We start from the raw sequence: 9,961 nt of genomic DNA, 5'->3' as shown, positions 1-9,961 counted from the left end.
ACCGCCTGACGTAGGAGCGCAATCCTTCTCTATCTCCCTGCTGCACATTTCTTAGGTCGAGGCTTGTCTTCTTTACAGGGATATTTATAGAGAAGTTCGAAGAAAACAAGAACGCAAGCGTCTTGAAGCTGTTTATGCATCCAGCCGGCAGGTTTCCGAACCACTGTTGGGCTATGCCCTTCAGGGTAGCTGGGAAGCTGCGACACCAAGCGGCATCATCCAACCCCTATAGATGCATGAGGTGGGTGTATGCCAGAAGGTGTTCTTCTGGGTTGGAGGTACCATCATAGGTTCCTACCAACACATTCTTAACCTTGGCCGGCTCTTCAGCCTTGGCTATCTCCCTAGAGAACGCAGAGGGTTGTTCTCCAAGGTTTTGCAGCAGAAGCTGCCAGTCCATAGGCTGGTAATTGTATGCCGCCTGTCCTCTCAAGAAGGTAGGCTGGATGTAAGGCAAAGCAGGCGGCCTGTATAAATGTTGGGCCCCATATTGTGCCGTATTGATTACATGGGGACCCGCATGGACGGAGGGGCCGCCTGACGGAGTCCCATGTACATATTGTGAATTCCTCACTGAGGTATTCTTGAAGCTATCTTGGTGAGTCGACGTGGATGCCGACTCAGACAGCTGCTGGTTCTTCTTTTTCTCAATGTAATGTCAAGCATCAGAAAAGGTCTTTTTGTTGTCGTCCGGCTACACATGCCGGATGGCCTTTCTCTTTGCTACTTCTGGGAAACGGAATTTGGAGAGATCAACCAGGGGCCGAGCCTTCTCCTTCGTAGCAGGGTGAGGGGTAAGCTGTCGGTCCTTGACTGACTTTGCTTTCTCAGCTTGAGCTGGCTTTTTGGCCGACTGCTCCTTTCTAGGAGCAACCGTCCTCTTGGTGATCAATTCCTTGATTTCACCCTTGAAACTTGTCATGAATTTCATGAGCTCGTCTCGGGTGACAGGGGCTAATCCTGCTGCTTGCATCTGCTCAGACGACTGTCCAAGGGGCTTGCTTGTACCCGCCTAGTCAATGTTCAGCTCCCGTCTGTCTTTTGGATGGATGCATTTAGAGATTAGTGACCCATCAGGGGCCACATAGGTTTCGACTTCATAGTCGTCACAAGAGTCATGGTCCGAATGGACCTCTTCATTAACCAGAGGTCGGTTGGTCTCTAGAGGCGATACAGGTTCTTGTGAAACCATCTTTAAGGTACTCTCCCCACAGACGGCGCCAAATGTTTCGGAGGTTTTTGTGTCCCTTGGGAGAGTTACAACTCGAAGACTAGATCCAACGAAGTCGCCTGTACCTACAAAACCACGGAGCTCCGGATGTTCGGAGGCCCGCCTCTGAAGGTTAAGTTAGTATGGATTCAGAGTAAAACGTGCGGAAAGTAAATATCATCTCGGATTCCGAGATTAGGTGCTCTCTGTTTCCGACAGTAATAAATGATGTAATGATTAGGACGTGCCCCAATAAATATGGAAATCTCCCTATTTATAAGGTCCTAAAAAAGTGTGCCCTACCCTAGGGTTTGATGACCTAAGAATTTGGGCTGCGCCGATTTGCGGCTACCTCGGGAATTGGGCCTTTAAGGCCGTCAATTCCTGAGGGGATATCTGCTTGACACATGTAGTCCCCTGAGAGGTCCATTTGGTGGCCTTTCTAGGTGACACGTGGCACGCTCACATTGTGCCAAGTGGCGGGGTAGAAATACCCAAGTCAAGATATGCAATATTGATTCGAGATGAGAATTGATGTTTAGGCTTAGTTTTAATAGGCAGGTTAATTTATAAATGGTTAAGTCAAGGTTCGAGAGATGTGATTTAATATCGATAGATTTAATTCGGTGATTGTAAAAAGTAGCGAAAGCCCTTTATAATCTGGTTAATTTATGCATTGATAATTGATTGTTATGTTTTATCCCGGAATATTAATTATTGGTGAACCTATGACCTTAGATCTTTTTATTATTGCTTATTCCCTTAGTTTAATTATTGTCGTAGTATAATTCTCACAATTCTTCCTTGTTTCTTGATAATTTGGATTGTAATAATTTATTAGGAATAAAAGAACATTGTTTCCCTGTGGATTCGACCCTATTTCCATATCTATTTTAGTTAGTGGTTTTAGGAATTACTTTTGATTAGGTGATACGACTTTAACCTATCAAGGAAGAAGAGAGAAAGAAGCATGGAAGAGAAGAAAGAAAAAGAAGAGGAAAAAGAGAAGAAAAATAACAGGAAAAATAAGAGGATAAGGAGAGAGAAAATAAAGAGAGAATTTTTGGGGGTTTTGTGAAATCTGACAATTATGAATCTTGAGTGGAAATATCTTGAGGTTTTAAGGTATTTATACTCTCCTTTTTAAAACAAAACTCATAATTACAACATTGTCATTACTAATTCCTACTCCCCCTCAAATTTTCACTTGGGCCTATTTATTGGGCCTCTAAATTCTCAATAAGTTGATCCACTCATTTAAATAGAATTGACTCAATTGAAAATACTTTTGTTGTCTCAATTCATGATTCATTTAATTTATACACACTTACAATTTATTTAAATAAATAATTTCTTTTTAAAATGAAACAAATCATTTTAATAAATAAAATAATTAATTTATATATATAAAAATATAATAAAAATACGGAGTATTACAGCTGGCCACTAATTTTGTAAGTTGAATTTAATAATTATCTCACAATACCCACAAATATATATTTCAAAGATAGACATCGTGAATATAATTGGAAACATTAAAGTGTGAAGGATTACCACATTCAAATCCTTAAAACTGGCCTTAGATAAAATTGGCCTGATTAGAGACATTCCATGTTTAACTCCGATTTTCAGACCTCCTTTAGAGTTCCAATTTCTAAATTTCACATTTATACTACTCATACATGCCTGTATTTGTTTTTAAATTGTCTGATATCATATATAATCTATCCGACTTTAAAAAGAATCGGCTTACTTGAAAAAATGTTCCATTATTCCATCTTGAACAGTTTCTATGAATAGTTTCTACATTAACGTAAAAATTATAACAAGCTGAAAATTCAAAGGCCAAAAAACATATTAACATTCAATTTTAACAATCATATCCGCTCGAGTTAATTCCCAAATTAATTCTCCAATTCTAAAACGGATACCTTTAAAAAAAAGGAAATTTTGACATTTTCTACCAGGAAACGATTCACATTTGCTACCGTTTTAATTTTTTTTTTTTTTTTTACTTTGCTACTACCTAAATCAGAGTTTGTTAGAAATTACTACCACTTAACGGAATCTGTTAGGATTCCGTTAAGTTTATTCAAAAAAAAATAAGAAAAAAAAAACCCAGCCACCCCATCCCCTCAACTGCCACCCCTCCCCCTCCCCCCTACCAGCGGCCGGCGCCAACGACCCTACCTTCTCCCTTTTTCCCCACCCATGAAGCCAACCCCCTTCCTTTTCCCCCACCCACGAAGCCAACCCCACCGAAATCAGCCCCCCTCCGCGTTACCCCCACCAGAAGCGACCCCCCTTCCCTTCCCCCACCCAAAAACCGACACCCCTAACCCTAAACCACCAACCCGAAACCACCCTAAACGTGTTTTAGGGTTTCGCTTATGGTGGTTTTGGGGTGGTATGGGTTTTAGGGTTTCTCTTATGGTGGTTTTGGGTTAGGGGTGGCCGAAAAGGGTAGGATAAGGGGAGGGGGGTCGATTCCAGTGGACGGAACGGGGAAGGGGGCTGAATTTCGGTGGGGTTAGCTTCGGTGGGTGAGGGAAAGGGAGGGGGTGGGGCCGCCAGCGCCGGTCGTAGCTTTGGGCGCCGATCGCCAGCAGGGGGAGGGGGAGGGGTGGCAATTGAGAGGAGGGGGTGGTAGTGGGGTGGCTGGACGGTGGTTGGGCCCCACTGACGAAAATAGTTACAGTGTAAGACATTGGGTAGTAATTTTTAACAAACTCTGATTTAGGTGGTAGCAAAGTAAAAAAAAATTAAAATTAAAACGATAGCAAATGTGAATCGAGGTGTTTTTCCTGGTAGCAAATGTCAAAATTTCTTTAAAAAAAAACCATTACAGGGATAAAAAATAGAACGCGGGAATTCCCAAATTAATTCCTCAATTCTAAAATGGCTTCAGTAGCTTACAGATTATAACAAGAAACCTGAAATTAAAGAGTTAACTTGACAGCTACTTTCCACGCGCTAAGATACACACAAATGTATGAATTACTAGCATTATCATAATTTACACAACAAGCACACCAGAATAATTAATCCCAAAAAGGGGAAATCTCACATCTTCTTGTAGATGGTCTTGCTCTTTTCACAATCAGCATAAATTGATAGGAATGGTGTCCTTCGAACAAGTGTATTATTCCAATAGAGGGTTCGAAAATATTAGAAAGCTAATTATTCGGTGAGGTCAAGTGATCGGAATGCCTAGTTGGAGGCCGCTTCCGATCAGATTAATCTTGACTGAACCCTTCAGGTCACACCCAAGCAACTAACAATACGACACGACGAATTAATTCAGAAGGAATTAATGAGTCGCTCGAGTTTTATGAACATTAACGTCTGATATTGAGCTAAGAGCGTCGAGACCGAGCGTCGCAAGTCGAGTCGAATGAATAAAAGACGAGACGGTAAAAATCAATTAATTAATCAATAATTACCAAAATACCCCTAGCATCGGAATGCCCCGAGAAAATCGAGCGCTAGGAGAAAATGGTACTAGCACGCCAATGCTAGCAAGCATGCTAGCGAGAGCAGCAGCTAGCAGCACTAGCTTGCTGGGCCGAGGCATCCACCAGCTCGCACACACAAGCGCATGGGCAGGCCCAGCCGAGCACAAGGCCGCCAGCTGGGCACCACGTGGCGCCGTGTGTTGGCTCTGGTTGTGCATGCGTGTGGCAGTTGGGGATGCTTGGGGGGCAAGGCTTTGGTCCCCTCCCCCCTTGTGGTCCTCACCTACCTTCTTCCTCCTTGTTGCCACTTGCTGATTAATTATTGCTTTGCTATTTTCTTTTGTTTTTGAATTAAAAATAAAATTGAAAAATGATTTTTATCAACTCTTCCACATTGATGGGAGAGTGGAATGTTTTCTTGGAATTTTCTATACAAACCCATGTATTGGGACTTGAGAATCCCACTTGAGTTGGAACTCAAAAAGGCATCTCCATAATAGTGAGAAAACCTTTAAGTTCAAATAAAACTCGAGTAGTTGTTTTTGGTCCAATCTCGGCTAAACTCTGAGTTAGAGACCGTTCGGGTCGTTGTTGCGGGTGGACTATCGGTGGAGGTCTACGCGCTTGCGAGACTCGGCTTTTGATGTAAGAGCTCGTTGGAGTGAGCGAAGCATGCATCAAGGGTAATATGGTCTTTTCACTTTATCTTGTTATTTATGTCTTTTAGTTCTATTAATTGTGAGCGGGTCTTGGGGTCGGGTTTTGTTCCGCGGAAAGTCGGACTTTTCGAAACCCAACAGCGGTATCGGAGCCTTGCTCATTTATTTTTGTAACTAAAATTTTCAAGGTGTTTAAAATGGATTTAATTTCTGTTGTTTCTAATTAGATTAGTAGCTCGATTTTATTAATTTTTAATCTCGTTTTATTTAGAATTTTGGCTCCCGAACCCAGATTTTCACCCATGACTTGTAAATTTAGGGTGGAATCGATATTCTGGAAACATTCTGACCCTTTCCTTTTCAGATTTGCAGAAAAGCCAAATTCTGCCCATAAATGCCTATTTCGAGGGATTTTTCGTTTTGACGAAAAATTTTAAATCTTTTAAACCTTGAATCTTAATGGCATATTAATTGTAATTATGTGTTTGGTTCTTCCCTTTATACTTCTGCAATTTTAGACCACTTTTGAGCATGATTATTTTGTAGTAATTCGTGCTTAATGGTTGGCTTAAATTTTCATATAATTGCAAATAAATTGCTTTAAGTGTGAAAAGTTTGTGTTTTGAGGCTCTTAAGTATTAAAGATCCAATCTTTAATTATTTTAAGTGGTTGGAACTTTGTGTTACTAAATTTCATGTATGTTTATTGAACTTTCTTGATTTTATCATTTATTAAGTTGATTGGAATTATAAAGTTTTAAACTTGTGATTGAATTTTAATCTTCATATTGGAAGATGTAATTTTTCAATGATTCACAAGTTAAAGTTGGAATTTTTCATTGAATATTTATATTCATTATTCCAACTCCCTTTTAATTTTGTCAAAATCTCATGATTAATTTATGATGGTTAAATTAATAGTAGGAATAGCCCTTTCATTTTGTTGCATCAAGTTGAACCAAATTTTATTAAAGAATAGTTCTTGGATTAATTTGGTTAGTGCACTTGAATGAATTTTAATTTAGTTAGACCTGTTTTAATTTTCATTTTTTGCTCAAAATATTAATTCTAAAATTAATTTAGAATTAATGATAAATGTCACACAAAAATCGGGAAATAATCCCGAGGTACTTGCACACAAACCGAGGCACAAGAGCACAAGCATCTCTTGGCTAGCCGTGCTGCACAGCAGCCCGCATGTGGCTGCCAAGGATGCGTGTTGTGCGTATCGGTGCGTGCAAATGCCACGATGGTGCACGCATGGCAGCACGTTGGTGCGTGTTGTGCGTGCGATCGTGTGCAAGAGAACAGCTGGTGCGCGGCTTGGTGCGGCAATAGGTGCACCATGTGTACGGCAGGCTGCTGCGAGGCAACATAAGGCTGCACAACAACAAGCCCTCAAGGGGCCTTCACAAGCCAAACGTCGCGAGCACGCCCCGTAGGCAGCATTACGCGCCTTGTGATGCTGTAGGCTACGGGTTGACGCTTGGCATGGTCGTGGCTGTGCGGGAGCCCATGCAAAGGCACCCAAGGCCTCGGTGCCTAACACAAGTTTCAATGCTAGACACTTGGGTGTGTTTAGGGCTATGCAATTTTGCGTTTTATTGCCATTTTAATTATTTTACTTATGTTATTTAATTTAATTAAATTTTGAGGCTAGGCCTCGGTTTTTGAGCGGCACTTGCAAATTTTTTAATTTGGCAAAATTTTGGGTTTACCGGCTTAATTAATTGCATTAATTAAGTTGGATGCAGAATTTAGTGGGAGCTTCATTATTTAATTACTTTTAATCACATAATCGGTTAATAACTCTGAGTAATTTTAATTAGGTGCGTTAATCGGATTAACCACCTAAGTTAGTTACTAGTTTACTCGTTCTTTGCATTGTTACTTGTTTATTGTTGTAAAATGCATGGGCCATTCATATATAGTAAATGGATGAATAGAATGTATATTCTCTCACAGGTTTTATAAAATGGAAATTAGTGGGGCCCGATTAGGATAGAAAATACGGACTGCGTTCCGTCATGTATTTTTGTAAATCTAAATACGGTCTGCGAACCGTTGCGTATTTTTGTACCTTAATATTTAGATTAGTCCTAATCGTAGATAGTAGTAGTTGCATTATTTTTTTGGTTATGTCTTGAAGACGGAGTTTCTTGGAAGACGAAGCCATAAAGTTGCAAAATCAACACCCTTGAAGACTTAAAGACTCAAGGGGTCATGCTAGTTGACAAATGCATCATTTACTTATGTTTTTCGATATATATATTTATGCTCATACATGTGAATGATATAGATGCATGCTTAGGATTTTGAATGTTGCGATGATTAATTAAGTTCACTTAAATCAACCAACATAGAAACCCTAGGCATCACTATCTCCCTAGGAACGTAAGGTATGTTGATGGGTTTGCCTAAGCAAGACATCACATACATGTTGGTTTTGGTTAGACTCAACGAGTGGCTTAAGAGTGGCATCATTTAATTAAGAGTGGCTTGGAGCCATTAGCAAAGAGTTGTTTGGAGCCATTAGCAAAGAGTTGTTTACCTTAGAGTAATAAGTGTTAAGACAAGCCAAAGCATGCTTAACTACTCATTGATTCTTTGGATCTTGGAATCCGCTTATACTCACCAAAAAGGGGACAAATTTAATGTGTGAATAAGACGTTTAAATAAGTTTGATATATATGCATGAATTCAATCTTATTTAAGTATTATGAATGGTTTTTCATTTCAAATTCTTTCAATTGTAGAACCAAGTCTTCAACTAATACCGACAACAACTACATGTGCTCGGAACTCCCGGAGAAATTGGCATTTTGTCTCAATTTGACCAATTTCAAGGAATAGGAAGAAGAACTCCGGAAAAGTCTTCGGAATTTTTCCATGGAGTACATTCTTGACACTCCCATTCCAAGCTTCTTTTCCAAGGGGATAATGAGTTATGAGACTCATGAGACTTGGTCCTTGGATTGTGACAAGGTCACACTTTTGATGAGGAATTCCCTTCCGGAGGATTGGAAGTGGAGATTCACCTCATACCTTCCAGACATGCTTCTTAATAGTCTTAAGGAGCTTGTCACTATGTCTTCTGAGACAAGGGACTTGAATGTTCATAACTTAACCAAGTCGTTTATGAACATGAAGATCAAGATCACGGAGGAAGGTTGCCTTGCTAAGGAAAGGCTCGAAGTGTGGAACAAGGTCTACAATGCTAGGCTTAGACCTGGAATGCCTCTTCAACCTCATGTGCTTTGAATGACAAGTTTTCAAGCACTTGGAGCTCATTAGGAAGCCAGTAGAGGATGGACAAGCGTCTCACATGCTACTAAGCTCACTCCACTCAGGCTATGTTGCATTGAAAATGCATTTGCCGGCCAATCGAGATAAACTCTCATTGATGGAGGTTGTTCATGAGCTTCGTAGAGCTGATTCTTGTAAGGGTACCAGGTTATTTTTTAAGGCCAAAAAAGAAGGAGTTCAAAGACAAGGCAAAGATGAGGTGCTTCTATTATAGTAGGCGAGGCCACTACAAAAGGGATTGCAATGAGTACCTAGAAGATGAGGCGAAAGGAAAAGTAGCTCTCACCTCAAGTATCTTCTTTATAAACCATCACTTGAATATAAGCAATTCATAAAGGTATTAGATGCCGTAAATGACTCACTATATGCTCCTATTCCAGGAACTAAGTGAGAAGAAGCTTCACAAGTGGATGTGCATTTACAAGCGGAAGAAGAAGACAATTTATCCATTAAACTTGTAATTGCATAGTTTGTCTTAAAATAGAACTTATTTCAATTTTAATTGAACATATTTTGATCTTTTGGCGTCAGACGTCAGGTTGTAAGATCACAAGACTATAACTGTGATTGTTTTAAGTCTTGTTTATATGTTTTATGGCATGACACATTTATCCAAATGTGCTTTATTTAGAAAAACAAGTTTATAATGTTAATGATACCACCAAAGAAATCTAAGACCATTTAGTCAAATGAAGCATACTTGTGGCATTGTCGTCTTGGCCACATTAACATCAAACGCATCAAGAAACTTCTACAAGAAGGTGTTCTTGACTCATTTGATTTACAATCGTTTGAAAATTACGAAGGATGTTTATTAGGCAAGATGATAAAGAAGCCATTCTCCAAGTTAGGAGAAAGGGCAAGTGACTTATTAGGCCTAATACACACCAATGTATGTGGACCAATGAGCACAACCACAAGAAACGACCATCGATAGTTTATCACCTTCACAAACGACTATAGTAGATATGGATATGTCTACCTTATGTCGCACAAATCTGAATCGTTTGATAAGTTCAAAGAATTTCAGAGTGAAGTTGAAAATCATCTTGGCAAGAAAATCAAAACCCTTCGATTAAATCGAGGTAGTGAATACTTGAGCTAATAATTCGATGACCATTTGAAAGAAAAGGGTATACTTTCAGAATTGACACCTCCAGGAACTCCACAATGGAATAGAGTATCCGAAAGGAGAAATCGAACATTGCTAGACATGGTACGATCAACAATGGGTCTTAGTGATCTTCCTATCACTTTCTGGGGACATGCACTTCTAACCGCGGCACTAACACTGAACCGTGCTCCATCAAAAGCTGTAGAAAAGACTCCAT

This window comes from Chenopodium album, chromosome 16 (assembly GCF_948465745.1).
Source record: "Chenopodium album chromosome 16, dcCheAlbu1.1, whole genome shotgun sequence".
Taxonomy (NCBI): domain Eukaryota; kingdom Viridiplantae; phylum Streptophyta; class Magnoliopsida; order Caryophyllales; family Amaranthaceae; genus Chenopodium; species Chenopodium album.
Note: the sequence above shows the minus strand (reverse complement) of the source record.